This window comes from Poeciliopsis prolifica, unplaced genomic scaffold (assembly GCF_027474105.1).
Source record: "Poeciliopsis prolifica strain line A6 unplaced genomic scaffold, Auburn_PproV2 SCAFFOLD082, whole genome shotgun sequence".
NCBI classification, from domain to species: domain Eukaryota; kingdom Metazoa; phylum Chordata; class Actinopteri; order Cyprinodontiformes; family Poeciliidae; genus Poeciliopsis; species Poeciliopsis prolifica.
Window position 1 is genome coordinate 1,301,110 of NW_026562457.1, and position 16,992 is coordinate 1,318,101.

Below are 16,992 nucleotides of genomic sequence, written 5' to 3' on the forward strand. Positions count from 1 at the left end.
ATCAGGGGTCCACTGAGACCTTCTCCTCATCCAGGCGCAGGAGTTTATGTCCAGTCAGTCTCCTGCAGAGAAGCATGAAGCAAAGTCCAGAGGGTCCATTGCTGTCTCTGATGCAGTGAAATGGAGCAAAGCATCCCCAGGCAGAGTTACCATGACACAGGCTTTATCATCACCAGCATCATCACTGATCTGAAGACGTCCAGTCATGTCTCTTGTGCTGCAGTGAGGACAGAGAATGAAGCTCCAGGTCTGCTGGGCTGAGAGCCAAACGATCCATCACTTCACTGTCTCAAGACTGAAACATCTCAGCTCAGTCAGGATGGATGGATGATGGATGATGGATGGATGGATGGATGATGGATGGATGATGGATGGATGATGGATGGATGGATGATGATGGATGATGGATGGATGATGGATGGATGGATGATGGATGGATGATGGATGGATGGATGGATGATGATGGATGATGGATGGATGGATGATGGATGGATGATGGATGAATGGATGGATGGATGAATGGATGGATGGATGGATGATGAATTGATGGATGGATGATGAATTGATGGATGGATGATGGATGGATGGATGGATGAATGGATGGATGGATGGATGATGGATGGATGGATGAATGGATGATGGATGATGGATGGATGATGGATGATGAATTGATGGATGGATGATGGATGGATGGATGAATGGATGGATGGATGGACGATGGATCGGATGGATGGATGGACGATGGATGGATGATGTTTGTGTTAAATAGACATTTCATTCTTCCCGGTCGTCGACGAAAAAGTTTGGCCAATGATTATTAATTCACTAAACAAGAATCTCTTAGCTCTGCTAATGCTAAAATGCTATACCTAAAACAATTAGCAGAAGCTAACAGTAAGCATTCAGTTGATACCAGTTGATGACTGTAGTGAGACTCGTGAACAGCAAAGTTTCCTGTTTATGATTCTGCTGCATTTTATTACTTGATGATCAAAGTGGAAACATGATTTGATATAAAGTTAATCCAAGTCATGAAAATGAGTTCTCCAGCAGTCCTTAAAGGGGTCGCAGTCAGTGACCTCATAAGCACTCTACGAGATTTTCATTTTTTGGTTCTGGAACTGACGGTCTGACAGGACAGCCCATCTTGTCTAAGTGTGACATCTGGCTCAGTCTTCCTGAGCAGCAAGCTGCGGCGACGGCAGAGCTAAAAGGCTTCGAAACGACATTTCCATTATGCTGAAATCAAAATGGCTGATGGGAAATCTGAAAGCAGTCAGTCTGAGGGTTAGCATGCTAATGTCTATGCTGGCATCCACACTTGAAAGATTTTTGCAGTTACATGCTGCAGCATGAGGGTGGTTGTCTATGAGGTTCTGGAGAACTTCTGAGACCAGAACCAGAACCATTGCAGTTAGACTGACAAGCTAAACTCAGCTGTGTGCTCTGAGCTTTGCTCTGGCGCCAGAGGAACTGCAGGCTGGCCTGGGAAACCAACGCTTTGGGAGGATCTGGCCCAGTGGCTGGAGAGACAAAAGTCTGGGTCTCCAGGCTGCTGATGGATGGATTTTTTCATAAAATCATGAAAACTATGAATCACTTCACTTCAGCTATATAACTACTTAAATAAAGTGGGTCAGAACCTGGGACTCACACACAGAAGGATTGAAAGGCCTACAGAGACCTCCTCCAGGTCTTCTGTGTTCCTACCCACAATGACGATGACAAAGTCCAGCAGGTTCCAGCCGTTGCGGATGTAGGAGCTGGGGTGCATCACCAGACCGTAGGCCAGGATCTTCAGGAAGGTCTCTATGGTGAAGATTATGAGGAAGACGTACTCCACTTGTTCCTGAAACACAGAACAAGGTCTGTCAGAACCGGACAGCAGAACACGTGATCGGTTCTGGTGGCTGAGAACATGGACTGGACGATCTCAATAAAATGTTTTAAGTCCGTTGGGTGGAAGACCAATGAAAACATCTCCTGAGTTCAGCTGAGAGCGAGGAGCAGCCATCACCCCAACAGGAAGTGACTGCACGAACAACGGGCTCGGTCTGTAGACGGCGGAGAACGCAGAGAGTCTTCAGAGCCAATCACAGATCTGTCAATCATCCACTGCGCCAGTTTATCCTGCACCACTGCCTCCACAGCCCCAGGCTCTTATTCTGGAGGTCAGGCCTTCTCTCACCAGTCATGGTTGGTGGAGTTGGAGTCATCTTCAGGAAACGGTTTGGAAACTCCCAGAGCCCGCAGTTTGCAAAGATGGCTAACAGGATGAAAGATATCGAACGGTCTGAGAAACGAGTTTCAGGAAGTTCTGAAACCAACAGACTGCCTGGTCCTGATCTGACCTGTAGCTTCCTGTTCAGACAGGAGCCTTTAATGGCACCAGACCGGTTTCTGTGTCCCACTGCTGGAGGACTTCCTGGTTTCTGTCCAATCAGAGAGCAGAGACACGCCCAGTCTCGTTCCCTCCCGGTAGATTTCAGCTCAGCATGGATCTGGAGACACTGGACCTGGAGGTTCTGATGACCTTGTTCAGATCTCCCACAGAAAACAAAAGCAGTGTTTCCATCTGTGTTTTTTTTTACTGATATTTTGAAGCATCGCATTAAAACTGGAAACGACAAAACTCAAAGTTTTTGCACTGGCTTGAAGTGGTTCTCTGAAGAAGAGTTCATTCATGGGAGATGGAATAAAATTCTGACTTTGCAACTTCTACTGTTTATTCAGCTGTGTGTACGTCAACAGCTGACCCAATCAGCTGACCCAATCAGCTGACCCAATTAGCCGACCCAATCATGCCCATCCCAGTTAATTCACTGATAATTTACATTTTCTCTTTTGGCGATATTTTCAAAGTTTGCTCAGAATTTGCTCAGAATAAAACGTCTTTCTGTAGAACCAGAACCATTTGCATGTGATGACACGTTAGCATCAGAGGGTTCTGATGCTAACGGAACCAGAATGATGTCAGGTCCAAACTGGGATCATAAAACATGATTTGATATAAAGTCATGATTGGCTGAAGGATACTTCCACTCGACGATGTGAAGTGCGGCGCGTCGGATCGGGTTGTTGAGCTTCAGACAGAACAACGCCCTGGGGGCCCGTTGACCTGGTTGCTGCCCTGCACCTGAGGAGGAAGGTGACATCATCACTTACATCATCTGTTTCTATGGCAATGTATCTGGTTCACAGTGAAGAGCCAGCACATCCTCCCAATGACTAAGTTTTTCAGACATCTGAAGAACCGGGTCGGTTCTGAAGAACCGGGTCGGTTCTAGAAGAACCCATTATCAGAGGTCTGATAATGTTGACATGTTTCATATGTTCATAAAAATACAGCTGACTTCAGTGACCACCAGATCTTTGGTTCATTTCATCCATCATCATCATCAGGTCAGAAGAACCAGAACCGCAGGATGGGGTTCTGGTCAGGAAACGGGCTGGAATAACGCTGAAAGTTTTGATCGTTTCTCCAAATGAAAGAAAGTTTATCGTTTAATATCTGAACTTCTGCATGCCATGTTTTCACTTGATATCAGCATGTTGTCAATCAGTGGTTCCCAAAGTGTGGCGCGCCCCTAGGGGCGTGCAGTGCCATTACAGGGGGTGCAGTTGCGAAACAGTTTCACTGTAAAGATGGTTGGAGTTTGTTTTGTTGCAACCTGAAGTGTGAAAGAACTTCAGTGGAGTTTGAAAACAAAATGTTTGTTTAGGTTTATGTTCTATTTTCTTTTTGGGGGATTTTATTGTAACCCACAGGGACCAGAAAACGTTTGGAAACTGCTGTTCTCACCTGTTTCTTGCCGTGTTCTCACCTGTTTCTTGCCGTGTTCTCACCTGTTTCTTGCCGTGTTCTCACCTGTTTCTTGCGTGTTCTCACCTGTTTCTTGCCGTGTTCTCACCTGTTTCTTGCCGTGTTCTCACCTGTTTCTTGCCGTGTTCTCACCTGTTTCTTGCCGTGTTGTCCTCTTCTTCTCTGCGTTGCAGTGGAGCTGGTGGTGGAGTGAAGCGTGTCGGTTCTCGTCATCCTCACTCCACCTTCATCTCCTCCGTCCAGCTCCTCATCCCACTCTGCATCCTTTTCCTCTTCCTCGTCTCTTCCTCCTCCACTTCCTCCCCCTCCGTCTGCCTCCCCCTCCTCGTCTCCCCGCCCTCCTCTCCGTCCATCGCCGTGGCGAAGCCGCTGCTACCTGCAACACAGTGGAACCAGCAGCTGATGAACCAGAACACTGCAGCGTTTTCTCTGGATATCGATGAACCCCGTTTGGGTTTCCGGCATCAACATGACGTCTAGACGTCTGAATGCTTCCCACTTTGGGTTCAGACTGGGACTTTTTCTCCATCTAGACTCTGAGGTGTTTCAGCAGCAGAAACCGGACTCAAAACCAGAATCTTAGCTGGTTCTTGGTCCGGTTTGGTCCTGTGGTTCTGGAAGCCGATGGAGCCTGCTGGTTCTGACCCGAGCAGAACAAAAAGATCTTCTGTCCTCTTTGTCCTCCTGCAAGGTCAGACAGGAGGGGAGCAGGAGGAGGAAGAGGAAGTGTGTGTGTGTGTGTGTGTGTGTGTGTGTGTGTGTGTGTGGTGTGTGTGTGTGTGTGTGTGTGTGTGTGAGGGGGGAACAGCTGTGACCTAGATCTGTGTGTCCACGGTGGATCTAGGACGTGATTTCTGTGTTAAATCCTGAGGACACACACTTTCAGTCTGCCTTTCTATCCCTATGGGGACCGTCACGGCGCCCCCCGCAGGCTGTGTGAAGCATCGCTCTGGAAGAGCTTTATCCCTATCAGGATTTCCCACAATGCTTTGCTGCCGTCCAGCTGTTGTTCTGAGGCAGGTGGAGAAACATGGACATGATGCGTTCACTGCCAGCCTGGAAAACAGGACCAGATTTCCATGAAATAAACTCTGTCCTGTCAGACCGGATCAGAACCAGAACCGGATCCAATCTGGATCCCTGAAGGTCTGAGTTCTGAGGAACTCAAGCTGAAGGTTTGGTACAACCTTCTTTTGGCCAGAGGAACATTCGGTCCGGTGATGTTCTTCCTGCTGCCTCAGAATTTGCTGCATTGCTTTCATCTGATTAACGACCCAAAAACATTACCGGGCCAGTACCAGAACCAGAACCCTGCAGCAGGGCCACTGAGCATAGCTGAATACCAGAAACTGAAGCTGCTTCCACAGCCTGATGAAAGATTCTGATCTTTCCAAAAGCTCCTCCAGAACCTCTGGAGTCCTCTGGGTTTCAGGCCCGGTTTGATTAACTCAGAACAATGGAAGGATTAGCTGCTGATCCGGTTCCTTCCACGGCAACAGATGAGGAGTGCAGAGCATCCAGAGAGCGGGTCCAAACGGGTCCAAACGGTCCAAACGGGTCCAAATGGGTCCAAACGGGACCAAACTGGTCCAAACGGGACCAAACTGGTCCAAATGGGTCCAAACGGGACCAAACGGGTCCAAACGGGTCCAACTGGTCCAAACGGGTCCAAACGGGTCCAAACGGGTCCAAACGGGTCCAAACGGGACCAAACTGGTCCAAACGGGTCCAAACGGGTCCAAATGGGTCCAAACGGGTCCAAACGGGTCCAAACGGGACCAAACTGGTCCAAACGGGACCAAACGGGTCCAAATGGGTCCAAAACTGGTCCAAATGGGTCCAAACGGGTCCAAACGGGTCCAAACGGGACCAAACGGGTCCAAACGGGTCCAAACGGGTCCAAACTGGTCCAAAAACGGGTCCAAACGGGTCCAAACGGGTCCAAACGGGACCAAACGGGTCCAAACGGGACCAAACTGGTCCAAACGGGACCAAACTGGTCCAAACGGGTCCAAACTGGTCCAAATGGGACCAAAGGGTCCAAACGGGTCCAAACGCGTTCAACTGGTCCAAACGGGTCCAAACGGGTCCAAACGCGTTCAACTGGTCCAAACGCGTCCAAACGGGACCAAACTGGTCCAAACGGGTCCAAACTGGTCCAAATGGGTCCAAACGGTCCAAACTGGTCCAATCGGGACCAAACGGGTCCAAACGCGTCCAAACGGGACCAAACGCGTCCAAACTGGTCCAAACGCGTCCAAACGGGACCAAACGCGTCCAAACGCGTCCAAACGGGTCCAAACGGGACCAAACGGGTCCTAACGGCTCCAAACTGGTCCAAAAGGGTCCAAACCGGTCCAAACGGGACCAAACTGGTCCAAACGGGTCCAAACGGGACCAAAACGGGTCCTAACGGCTCCAAACTGGTCCAAAGGGTCCAAACCGGTCCAAACGGGACCAAACTGGTCCAAACGGGTCCAAACGGGACCAAGCGGGACCAAACGGGTCCAAACGGGACCAAACTGGTCCAAACGGGTCCAAACGGGACCAAACGGGTCCAAACGGGACCAAACTGGTCCAAACGGGTCCAAACGGGACCAAACGGGTCCAAACGGGACCAAACTGGTCCAAACGGGTCCAAGCGGGACCAAACGGGTCCAAAACGGGACCAACTGGTCCAAACGGGTCCAAACGGGACCAAACGGGACCAAGCGGGACCAAACTGGTCCAAACGGGTCCAAACGGGACCAAACTGGTCCAAACGGGTCCAAACGGGACCAAACGGGACCAAACGGGTCCAAACGGGACCAACGGGACCAAGCGGGACCAAAACTGGTCCAAACGGGTCCAAAACGGGACAAACTCGGACCAAACTCCAAACGGGTCCAAACGGGACCAAGCGGGACCAAACGGGTCCAAACGGGACCAAACTGGTCCAAACTGGTCCAAACGGGACCAAGCGGGACCAAACGGGTCCAAACGGGACCAAACGGGTCCAAACGGGACCAAACTGGTCCAAACTGGTCCAAACGGGACCAAGCGGGACCAAACGGGACCAAGCGGGACCAAACGGGTCCAAACGGGACCAAACGGGTCCAATCAGGTCCAAACGGGACCAATCGGGTCCAAACGGGACCAATCGGGACCAAAGGGTCCGAAGGGTCCAAATGGGACCAATTGGGACCAAACGGGTCCACTGTGGTGGTACCAGACCCTGTTCTGAGGTTCAGATACTAACGGGTCTGGTTCCACTGGAGGTTCTGACCCAGGAACAACCACAACCACCTGGTCCAGGAAACCTGAGAGGAATCCGAGCTCAACACCAAAAGCCTTCAGAACCAGAACCAAGTTCTGAACCGGTTCCCCGTAGCCCGAATGAGAAGATCAGGGACGGTCCTGCAGGTGGGAGAACCAGAACCACCTGCAGGTCCAGAAGAACCTGAGCATCTGGCTCCCTGATGGACCCACCATCGGTTCTGAAGGAAGAGCTGAAGGCAACCGGACCGAGTTCAGGTCTGGTCCAGATTGAAGATGCTGAGCAGTCAGAACCCGTCCCTCCAGAACTTACCTCTGCCGTTCTCGTACATCTCGCTGCTCTTCGTCACTGGGGACCATCGTCATCCTCTGTGGCTCCTGGACCCGGCGGTCCTGTGACGTCCCGGCAGGAGGATTGGGTCGGGCCGCAGCGTCTGTAATCCGGCTCCGCTCCGCTCCGATCGGCTCCCGAACGGAGATTAGAGGCAAAGGCTGAGAGAGGGAGGGGGGAGGGGCAGTTAAAGAGACAGTGCCAATAAAACTTTAACCTTTAACCTTCTGAGGAGGAAGATCTAGTGATGATGATGAAGGTCTCTGGGATCGTCATCATCATCAGAAGAAGATGGACGCCTTCCTTCCAGAACCGGAGGAACCCAGGAAGCATGATACTTCCTCCACCATGCCTGGCCTCTGACAGACACGGCGGGGATTTGAACCGGCAGCCCACTGGTAATGCTGCCTGTTGGCATGGAAACGGGGTCAGAATCCGGGTCGAACCAAACCTGCTGGTTCTGGAGCAAAATGACCCTGAAGACGAGCAGAACTTTTAATCAGAACCGATCATAAGACGGACAAGATGCAGGCTGTGTGTGTGTGTCAGTGTGTGTCAGAGTGTGTCAGAGTGTGTCAGTGTGTATCAGTGTGTGTCAGTGTGTGTCAGTGTGTATCAGTGTGTGTCAGTGTGTGTCAGTGTGTGTCAGTGTGTGTCAGTGTGTGTCAGTGTGTGTCAGTGTGTGTAGAGTGTGTCATGTGTGTCAGTGTGTGTCAGTGTGTATCAGTGTGTGTCAGAGTGTGTCAGTGTGTATCAGTGTGTGTCAGTGTGTGTCAGTGTGTGTTAGTGTGTATCAGTGTGTGTTAGTGTGTGTCAGTGTGTTTGTCAGTGTGTATCAGTGTGTGTTAGTGTGTATCAGTGTGTCAGTGTGTGTCAGTGTGTGTCAGTGTGTGTCAGTGTGTTAGTGTGTGTGTGTGTTTGTCAGTGTGTATCAGTGTGTCAGTGTGTGTATCAGTGTGTGTGTCAGTGTGTGTCAGTGTGTATCAGTGTGTTACTGTGTGTTAGTGTGTGTCAGTGTGTGTCAGTGTGTGTTAGTGTGTGTGTCAGTGTGTGTCAGTGTGTATCAGTGTGTGTTAGTGTGTGTTAGTGTGTGTGTCAGTGTGTATCAGTGTGTGTTAGTGTGTGTATCAGTGTGTGTCAGTGTGTGTCAGTGTGTGTCAGTGTGTGTCAGTGTGTATCAGTGTGTGTCAGTGTGTGTCAGTGTGTGTTAGTGTGTATCAGTGTGTGTTAGTGTGTGTCAGTGTGTTTGTCAGTGTGTATCAGTGTGTGTCAGTGTGTGTCAGTGTGTGTTAGTGTGTGTTGTGTGTGTCAGTGTGTATCAGTGTGTGTCAGTGTGTGTCAGTGTGTGTGTCAGTGTGTGTCAGTGTGTATCAGTGTGTGTTACTGTGTGTTAGTGTGTGTGTCAGTGTGTGTCAGTGTGTGTTAGTGTGTGTGTCAGTGTGTGTCAGTGTGTATCAGTGTGTGTAGTGTGTGTTAGTGTGTGTGTCAGTGTGTGTCAGTGTGTATCAGTGTGTGTTAGTGTGTGTGTCAGTGTGTGTCAGTGTGTATCAGTGTGTTAGTGTGTGTATCAGTGTGTGTCAGTGTGTGTCAGTGTGTGTCAGTGTGTATCAGTGTGTGTCAGTGTGTGTATCAGTGTGTGTCAGTGTGTATCAGTGTGTGTCAGTGTGTGTCAGAGTGTATCAGTGTGTGTCAGTGTGTATCAGTGTGTATCAGTGTGTATCAGTGTGTGTCAGTGTGTGTAGTGTGTATCAGTGTGTGTCAGTGTGTATCAGTGTGTGTGTGTTAGTGTATCAGTGTGTGTCAGTGTGTATCAGTGTGTGTTGTGTGTATCAGTGTGTGTGTGTTAGTGTGTATCAGTGTGTGTCAGTGTGTTAGTGTGTATCAGTGTGTGTCAGTGTGTGTCAGTGTGTGTCAGTGTGTGTCAGTGTGTATCAGTGTGTGTCAGTGTGTCAGTGTGTATCAGTGTGTGTCAGTGTGTCAGTGTGTATCAGTGTGTGTCAGTGTGTGTATCAGTGTGTATTAGTGTGTATCAGTGTGTGTCAGTGTGTGTATCAGTGTGTGTCAGTGTGTGTCAGTGTGTGTCAGTGTGTATCAGTGTGTGTCAGTGTGTGTCAGAGTGTATCAGTGTGTATCAGTGTGTATCAGTGTGTGTCAGTGTGTGTTAGTGTGTATCAGTGTGTGTGTGTTAGTGTGTATCAGTGTGTGTCAGTGTGTATCAGTGTGTGTGTGTTAGTGTGTATCAGTGTGTGTCAGTGTGTATCAGTGTGTGTCAGTGTGTATCAGTGTGTGTTAGTGTGTATCAGTGTGTGTGTGTCAGTGTGTATCAGTGTGTGTCAGTGTGTGTCAGTGTGTATCAGTGTGTGTGTGTTTGTCAGTGTGTATCAGTGTGTGTCAGTGTGTGTCAGTGTGTATCAGTGTGTGTGTGTTAGTGTGTATCAGTGTGTGTCAGTGTGTATCAGTGTGTGTGTGTTAGTGTGTATCAGTGTGTGTCAGTGTGTATCAGTGTGTGTCAGTGTGTGTATCAGTGTGTATAGTGTGTGTGTGTTTGTCAGTGTGTATCAGTGTGTGTGTGTGTGTGTTTGTCAGTGTGTATCAGTGTGCGTCAGTGTGTATCAGTGTGTGTCAGTGTGTGTCAGTGTGCGTCAGTGTGTATCAGTGTGTATCAGTGTGTGTCAGTGTGTATCAGTGTGTGTGTGTGTTTGTCAGTGTGTATCAGTGTGTGTGTCAGTGTGTGTCAGTGTGTATCAGTGTGTGTGTGTTAGTGTGTATCAGTGTGTGTTAGTGTGTGTGTCAGTGTGTGTCAGTGTGTATCAGTGTGTGTCGGTGTGTGTTAGTGTGTGTTAGTGTGTGTCAGTGTGTATCAGTGTGTGTGTGTGTTTGTCAGTGTGTATCAGTGTGTGTGTGTGTGTTTGTCAGTGTGTATCTGTGTGTGTGTGTGTGTTTGTCAGTGTGTATCAGTGTGTCAGTGTGTATCAGTGTGTGTCAGTGTGTGTCAGTGTGTGTTAGTGTGTATTAGTGTGTGTCAGTGTGTATCAGTGTGTGTGTGTCAGTGTGTATCAGTGTGTGTCAGTGTGTGTCAGTGTGTATCAGTGTGTGTGTGTTAGTGTGTATCAGTGTGTATTAGTGTGTGTGTCAGTGTGTGTAGTGTGTGTGTCAGTGTGTGTTAGTGTGTATCAGTGTGTGTCAGTGTGTGTGTCAGTGTGTGTGTGTGTGTGTGTCAGTGTGTGTCAGTGTGTATCAGTGTGTGTTAGTGTGTGTGTCAGTGTGTGTTAGTGTGTGTCAGTGTGTATCAGTGTGTGTTAGTGTGTGTTAGTGTGTGTGTCAGTGTGTGTTAGTGTGTGTGTCAGTGTGTGTCAGTGTGTGTCAGTGTGTATCAGTGTGTGTGTGTCAGTGTGTGTCAGTGTGTGTCAGTGTGTATCAGTGTGTGTCAGTGTGTGTCAATGTGTATTAGTGTGTGTTAGTGTGTGTCAGTGTGTGTCAGTGTGTATCAGTGTGTATCAGTGTGTGTGTGTGTTAGTGTGTATCAGTGTGTGTCAGTGTGTATCAGTGTGTATCAGTGTGTGTGTGTGTTAGTGTGTATCAGTGTGTGTCAGTGTGTGTCAGTGTGTATCAGTGTGTGTTAGTGTGTATCAGTGTGTGTCAGTGTGTGTTAGTGTGTATCAGTGTGTGTCAGTGTGTGTCAGTGTGTATCAGTGTGTGTCAGTGTGTATCAGTGTGTGTCAGTGTGTGTTAGTGTGTATCAGTGTGTGTCAGTGTGTGTCAGTGTGTTAGTGTGTGTCAGTGTGTGTTAGTGTGTGTCAGTGTGTGTTAGTGTGTGTGTCAGTGTGTGTCAGTGTGTATCAGTGTGTGTTAGTGTGTGTGTCAGTGTGTGTTAGTGTGTGTGTGTGTTTGTCAGTGTGTGTCAGTGTGGTTAGTGTGTGTGTCAGTGTGTGTCAGTGTGTGTTAGTGTGTGTCAGTGTGTGTTAGTGTGTGTGTCAGTGTGTGTTAGTGTGTGTGTCAGTGTGTGTCAGTGTGTATCAGTGTGTGTTAGTGTGTGTGTCAGTGTGTGTTAGTGTGTGTGTGTGTTAGTGTGTGTCAGTGTGTGTTAGTGTGTGTGTCAGTGTGTGTCAGTGTGTATCAGTGTGTGTTAGTGTGTGTGTCAGTGTGTTAGTGTGTGTGTCAGTGTGTGTCAGTGTGTATCAGTGTGTGTTAGTGTGTGTATCAGTGTGTGTCAGTGTGTGTCAGTGTGTTAGTGTGTGTGTCAGTGTGTGTCAGTGTGTGTGTGTGTTTGTCAGTGTGTATCAGTGTGTGTGTGTTAGTGTGTATCAGTGTGTTAGTGTGTGTGTGTGTGTGTCTGTGTGTATCAGTGTGTGTTAGTGTGTCAGTGTGTGTCAGTGTGTATCAGTGTGTGTCAGTGTGTGTCAGTGTGTGTTAGTGTGTGTGTCAGTGTGTGTTAGTGTGTATCAGTGTGTGTTAGTGTGTGTGTCAGTGTGTGTCAGTGTGTATCAGTGTGTGTTAGTGTGTTTGTCAGTGTGTATCAGTGTGTGTCAGTGTGTGTCAGTGTGTGTTAGTGTGTGTTAGTGTGTGTGTGTGTTTGTCAGTGTGTATCAGTGTGTGTCAGTGTGTGTCAGTGTGTGTGTCAGTGTGTGTCAGTGTGTATCAGTGTGTGTTAGTGTGTGTGTCAGTGTGTGTCAGTGTGTGTTAGTGTGTGTGTCAGTGTGTGTCAGTGTGTATCAGTGTGTTAGTGTGTGTGTCAGTGTGTGTCAGTGTGTATCAGTGTGTTAGTGTGTGTATCAGTATGTGTCAGTGTGTGTCAGTGTGTGTCAGTGTGTATCAGTGTGTGTCAGTGTGTGTCAGTGTGTATCAGTGTGTGTCAGTGTGTGTCAGTGTGTATCAGTGTGTGTCAGTGTGTGTCAGTGTGTATCAGTGTGTGTCAGTGTGTGTCAGAGTGTATCAGTGTGTGTCAGTGTGTATCAGTGTGTATCAGTGTGTATCAGTGTGTGTCAGTGTGTATCAGTGTGTGTCAGTGTGTGTCAGTGTGTATCAGTGTGTGTGTTAGTGTGTATCAGTGTGTATCAGTGTGTGTCAGTGTGTGTTAGTGTGTATCAGTGTGTGTGTGTTAGTGTGTATCAGTGTGTGTCAGTGTGTATCAGTGTGTGTGTGTTAGTGTGTATCAGTGTGTGTCAGTGTGTATCAGTGTGTGTCAGTGTGTATCAGTGTGTATTAGTGTGTGTCAGTGTGTATCAGTGTGTGTGTGTGTTTGTCAGTGTGTATCAGTGTGCGTCAGTGTGTATCAGTGTGTGTCAGTGTGTGTCAGTGTGTATCAGTGTGTGTGTGTGTTTGTCAGTGTGTATCAGTGTGCGTCAGTGTGTATTAGTGTGTCAGTGTGTATCAGTGTGTGTGTGTGTTTGTCAGTGTGTATCAGTGTGCGTCAGTGTGTGTCAGTGTGTATCAGTGTGTGTGTGTGTTTCAGTGTGTATCAGTGTGTCAGTGTGTCAGTGTGTATCAGTGTGTGTGTGTTAGTGTGTATCAGTGTGTGTCAGTGTGTATCAGTGTGTGTGTGTTAGTGTGTATCAGTGTGTGTCAGTGTGTATCAGTGTGTGTCAGTGTGTGTATCAGTGTGTATTAGTGTGTGTCAGTGTGTATCAGTGTGTGTGTGTTTGTCAGTGTGTATCAGTGTGTGTGTGTGTGTTTGTCAGTGTGTATCAGTGTGTGTCAGTGTGTATCAGTGTGTGTCAGTGTGTGTCAGTGTGTATCAGTGTGTGTGTGTTAGTGTGTGTTAGTGTGTATCAGTGTGTGTCAGTGTGTATCAGTGTGTGTGTGTGTTTGTCAGTGTGTATCAGTGTGTGTCAGTGTGTATCAGTGTGTGTCAGTGTGTGTGTGTTAGTGTGTATTAGTGTGTGTCAGTGTGTATCAGTGTGTGTGTGTGTTTGTCAGTGTGTATCAGTGTGTGTGTGTTAGTGTGTATTAGTGTGTGTCAGTGTGTATCAGTGTGTGTGTGTGTTTGTCAGTGTGTATCAGTGTGTGTGTGTGTTTGTCAGTGTGTATCAGTGTGCGTCAGTGTGTATCAGTGTGTGTCAGTGTGTGTCAGTGTGTATCAGTGTGTGTGTGTTAGTGTGTATCAGTGTGTGTTAGTGTGTGTCAGTGTGTGTCAGTGTGTGTCAGTGTGTATCAGTGTGTGTGTGTTAGTGTGTATCAGTGTGTGTGTGTGTTTGTCAGTGTATCTGTGTGTGTCAGTGTGTATCAGTGTGTGTCAGTGTGTATCAGTGTGTGTGTGTTTGTCAGTGTGTATCAGTGTGTGTGTGTTAGTGTGTATCAGTGTGTGTGTGTGTGTGTCAGTGTGTATCTGTGTGTGTGTGTGTGTTTGTCAGTGTGTATCAGTGTGTGTCAGTGTGTATCAGTGTGTGTCAGTGTGTGTCAGTGTGTGTTAGTGTGTATTAGTGTGTGTCAGTGTGTATCAGTGTGTGTGTGTGTTTGTCAGTGTGTATCAGTGTGTGTGTGTCAGTGTGTATCAGTGTGTCAGTGTGTGTCAGTGTGTATCAGTGTGTGTGTTAGTGTGTATCAGTGTGTATTAGTGTGTGTGTCAGTGTGTGTTAGTGTGTGTGTCAGTGTGTGTTAGTGTGTATCAGTGTGTGTCAGTGTGTGTCAGTGTGTGTGTCAGTGTGTGTTAGTGTGTGTGTCAGTGTGTGTCAGTGTGTATCAGTGTGTGTTAGTGTGTGTGTCAGTGTGTGTTAGTGTGTGTTAGTGTGTGTGTCAGTGTGTGTCAGTGTGTGTCAGTGTGTATCAGTGTGTGTGTCAGTGTGTGTCAGTGTGTGTCAGTGTGTATCAGTGTGTGTCAGTGTGTGTCAGTGTGTATTAGTGTGTGTTAGTGTGTGTGTCAGTGTGTGTTAGTGTGTGTGTCAGTGTGTGTCAGTGTGTATCAGTGTGTATCAGTGTGTGTGTGTTAGTGTGTATCAGTGTGTGTCAGTGTGTATCAGTGTGTATCAGTGTGTGTCAGTGTGTGTCAGTGTGTATCAGTGTGTGTTAGTGTGTATCAGTGTGTGTCAGTGTGTGTTAGTGTGTATCAGTGTGTGTCAGTGTGTGTCAGTGTGTATCAGTGTGTCAGTGTGTATCAGTGTGTGTCAGTGTGTGTAGTGTGTATCAGTGTGTGTCAGTGTGTGTCAGTGTGTGTCAGTGTGTGTTAGTGTGTGTCAGTGTGTGTTAGTGTTTGTGTCAGTGTGTTAGTGTGTGTCAGTGTGTCAGTGTGTATCAGTGTGTGTAGTGTGTGTGTGTGTTTGTCAGTGTGTGTCAGTGTGTGTTAGTGTGTGTGTCAGTGTGTGTCAGTGTGTATCAGTGTGTGTTAGTGTGTGTGTCAGTGTGTGTTAGTGTGTGTGTGTGTTAGTGTGTGTGTCAGTGTGTGTTAGTGTGTGTGTCAGTGTGTGTCAGTGTGTATCAGTGTGTGTTAGTGTGTGTGTCAGTGTGTGTTAGTGTGTGTGTCAGTGTGTGTCAGTGTGTATCAGTGTGTGTTAGTGTGTGTATCAGTGTGTGTCAGTGTGTGTCAGTGTGTGTTAGTGTGTGTGTCAGTGTGTGTTAGTGTGTGTGTCAGTGTGTCAGTGTGTGTGTGTGTTTGTCAGTGTGTATCAGTGTGTGTGTGTTAGTGTGTGTCAGTGCGTGTGTGTGTTTGTCTCTGTGTATCAGTGTGTGTTAGTGTGTCAGTGTGTCAGTGTGTATCAGTGTGTGTCAGTGTGTGTCAGTGTGTGTTAGTGTGTGTGTCAGTGTGTGTTAGTGTGGTGTCAGTGTGTGTCAGTGTGTGTGTGTGTTTGTCAGTGTGTATCAGTGTGTGTGTGTTAGTGTGTGTGTGTGTTTGTCAGTGTGTGTCAGTGTGTTAGTGTGTGTCAGTGTGTGTCAGTGTGTATCAGTGTGTGTTAGTGTGTGTGTCAGTGTGTGTTAGTGTGTGTGTGTGTTAGTGTGTGTCAGTGTGTGTTAGTGTGTGTGTCAGTGTGTCAGTGTGTATCAGTGTGTGTCAGTGTGTGTTAGTGTGTATCAGTGTGTCAGTGTGTGTCAGTGTGTATCAGTGTGTGTCAGTGTGTATCAGTGTGTGTCAGTGTGTTAGTGTGTATCAGTGTGTGTCAGTGTGTGTCAGTGTGTGTCAGTGTGTGTAGTGTGTCAGTGTGTGTTAGTGTGTGTGTCAGTGTGTGTGTCAGTGTGTGTCAGTGTGTGTCAGTGTGTGTATCAGTGTGTGTCAGTGTGTGTTATGTGTATCAGTGTGTGTCAGTGTGTGTCAGTGTGTATCAGTGTGTGTCAGTGTGTATCAGTGTGTGTCAGTGTGTGTTAGTGTGTATCAGTGTGTGTCAGTGTGTGTCAGTGTGTGTCAGTGTGTGTTAGTGTGTGTCAGTGTGTGTTAGTGTGTGTCAGTGTGTGTCAGTGTGTATCAGTGTGTGTTAGTGTGTGTGTGTTGTCAGTGTGTGTCAGTGTGTGTTAGTGTGTGTGTCAGTGTGTGTCAGTGTGTATCAGTGTGTGTTAGTGTGTGTGTCAGTGTGTGTTAGTGTGTGTGTGTGTTAGTGTGTGTGTCAGTGTGTGTTAGTGTGTGTGTCAGTGTGTGTCAGTGTGTATCAGTGTGTGTTAGTGTGTGTGTCAGTGTGTTAGTGTGTGGTCAGTGTGTGTCAGTGTGTATCAGTGTGTTAGTGTGTGTGTCAGTGTGTGTCAGTGTGTGTTAGTGTGTGTGTCAGTGTGTGTTTTGTGTGTGTCAGTGTGTGTCAGTGTGTGTGTGTGTTTGTCAGTGTGTATCAGTGTGTGTGTGTTAGTGTGTGTCAGTGTGTGTTAGTGTGTGTGTGTGTTTGTCTCTGTATCAGTGTGTGTTAGTGTGTCAGTGTGTGTCAGTGTGTATCAGTGTGTGTCAGTGTGTGTCAGTGGTGTAGTGTGTGTGTCAGTGTGTGTTAGTGTGTGTGTCAGTGTGTGTCAGTGTGTGTGTGTTTGTCAGTGTGTATCAGTGTGTGTGTGTTAGTGTGTGTCAGTGTGTGTTAGTGTGTGTGTCAGTGTGTGTTAGTGTGTGTGTGTTTGTCAGTGTGTATCAGTGTGTGTGTGTTAGTGTGTGTCAGTGTGTGTTAGTGTGTGTGTGTCAGTGTGTGTAGTGTGTGTGTCAGTGTGTGTCAGTGTGTATGTGTGTGTGTTAGTGTGTGTCAGTGTGTATCAGTGTGTGTGTGTGTTAGTGTGTATCAGTGTGTATCAGTGTGTGTCAGTGTGTGTTAGTGTGTGTCAGTGTGTGTCAGTGTATCAGTGTGTGTTAGTGTGTGTCAGTGTGTATCAGTGTGTGTGTGTTAGTGTGTATCAGTGTGTATCAGTGTGTATCAGTGTGTGTCAGTGTGTGTCAGTGTGTATCAGTGTGTGTATCAGTGTGTGTCTCAGTGTGTGTGTGTTAGTGTGTATCAGTGTGTATCAGTGTGTGTTAGTGTGTGTCAGTGTGTATCACTGTGTGTGTTAGTGTGTATCAGTGTGTATCAGTGTGTGTGTGTGTCAGTGTGTGTCAGTGTGTATTAGTGTGTGTCAGTGTGTGTCAGTGTGTATCAGTGTGTGTCAGTGTGTATTAGTGTGTGTCAGTGTGTGTCAGTGTGTATCAGTGTGTATC

General features: G+C 47.6%; 1 pseudogene; it reads right to left on the reverse strand.

Annotated features, from left to right (window-relative positions):
* Positions 1–16,992, reverse strand: part of LOC129352954 (voltage-dependent L-type calcium channel subunit alpha-1D-like) — a 60,641-nt pseudogene that overhangs the window by 25,347 nt on the left and 18,302 nt on the right.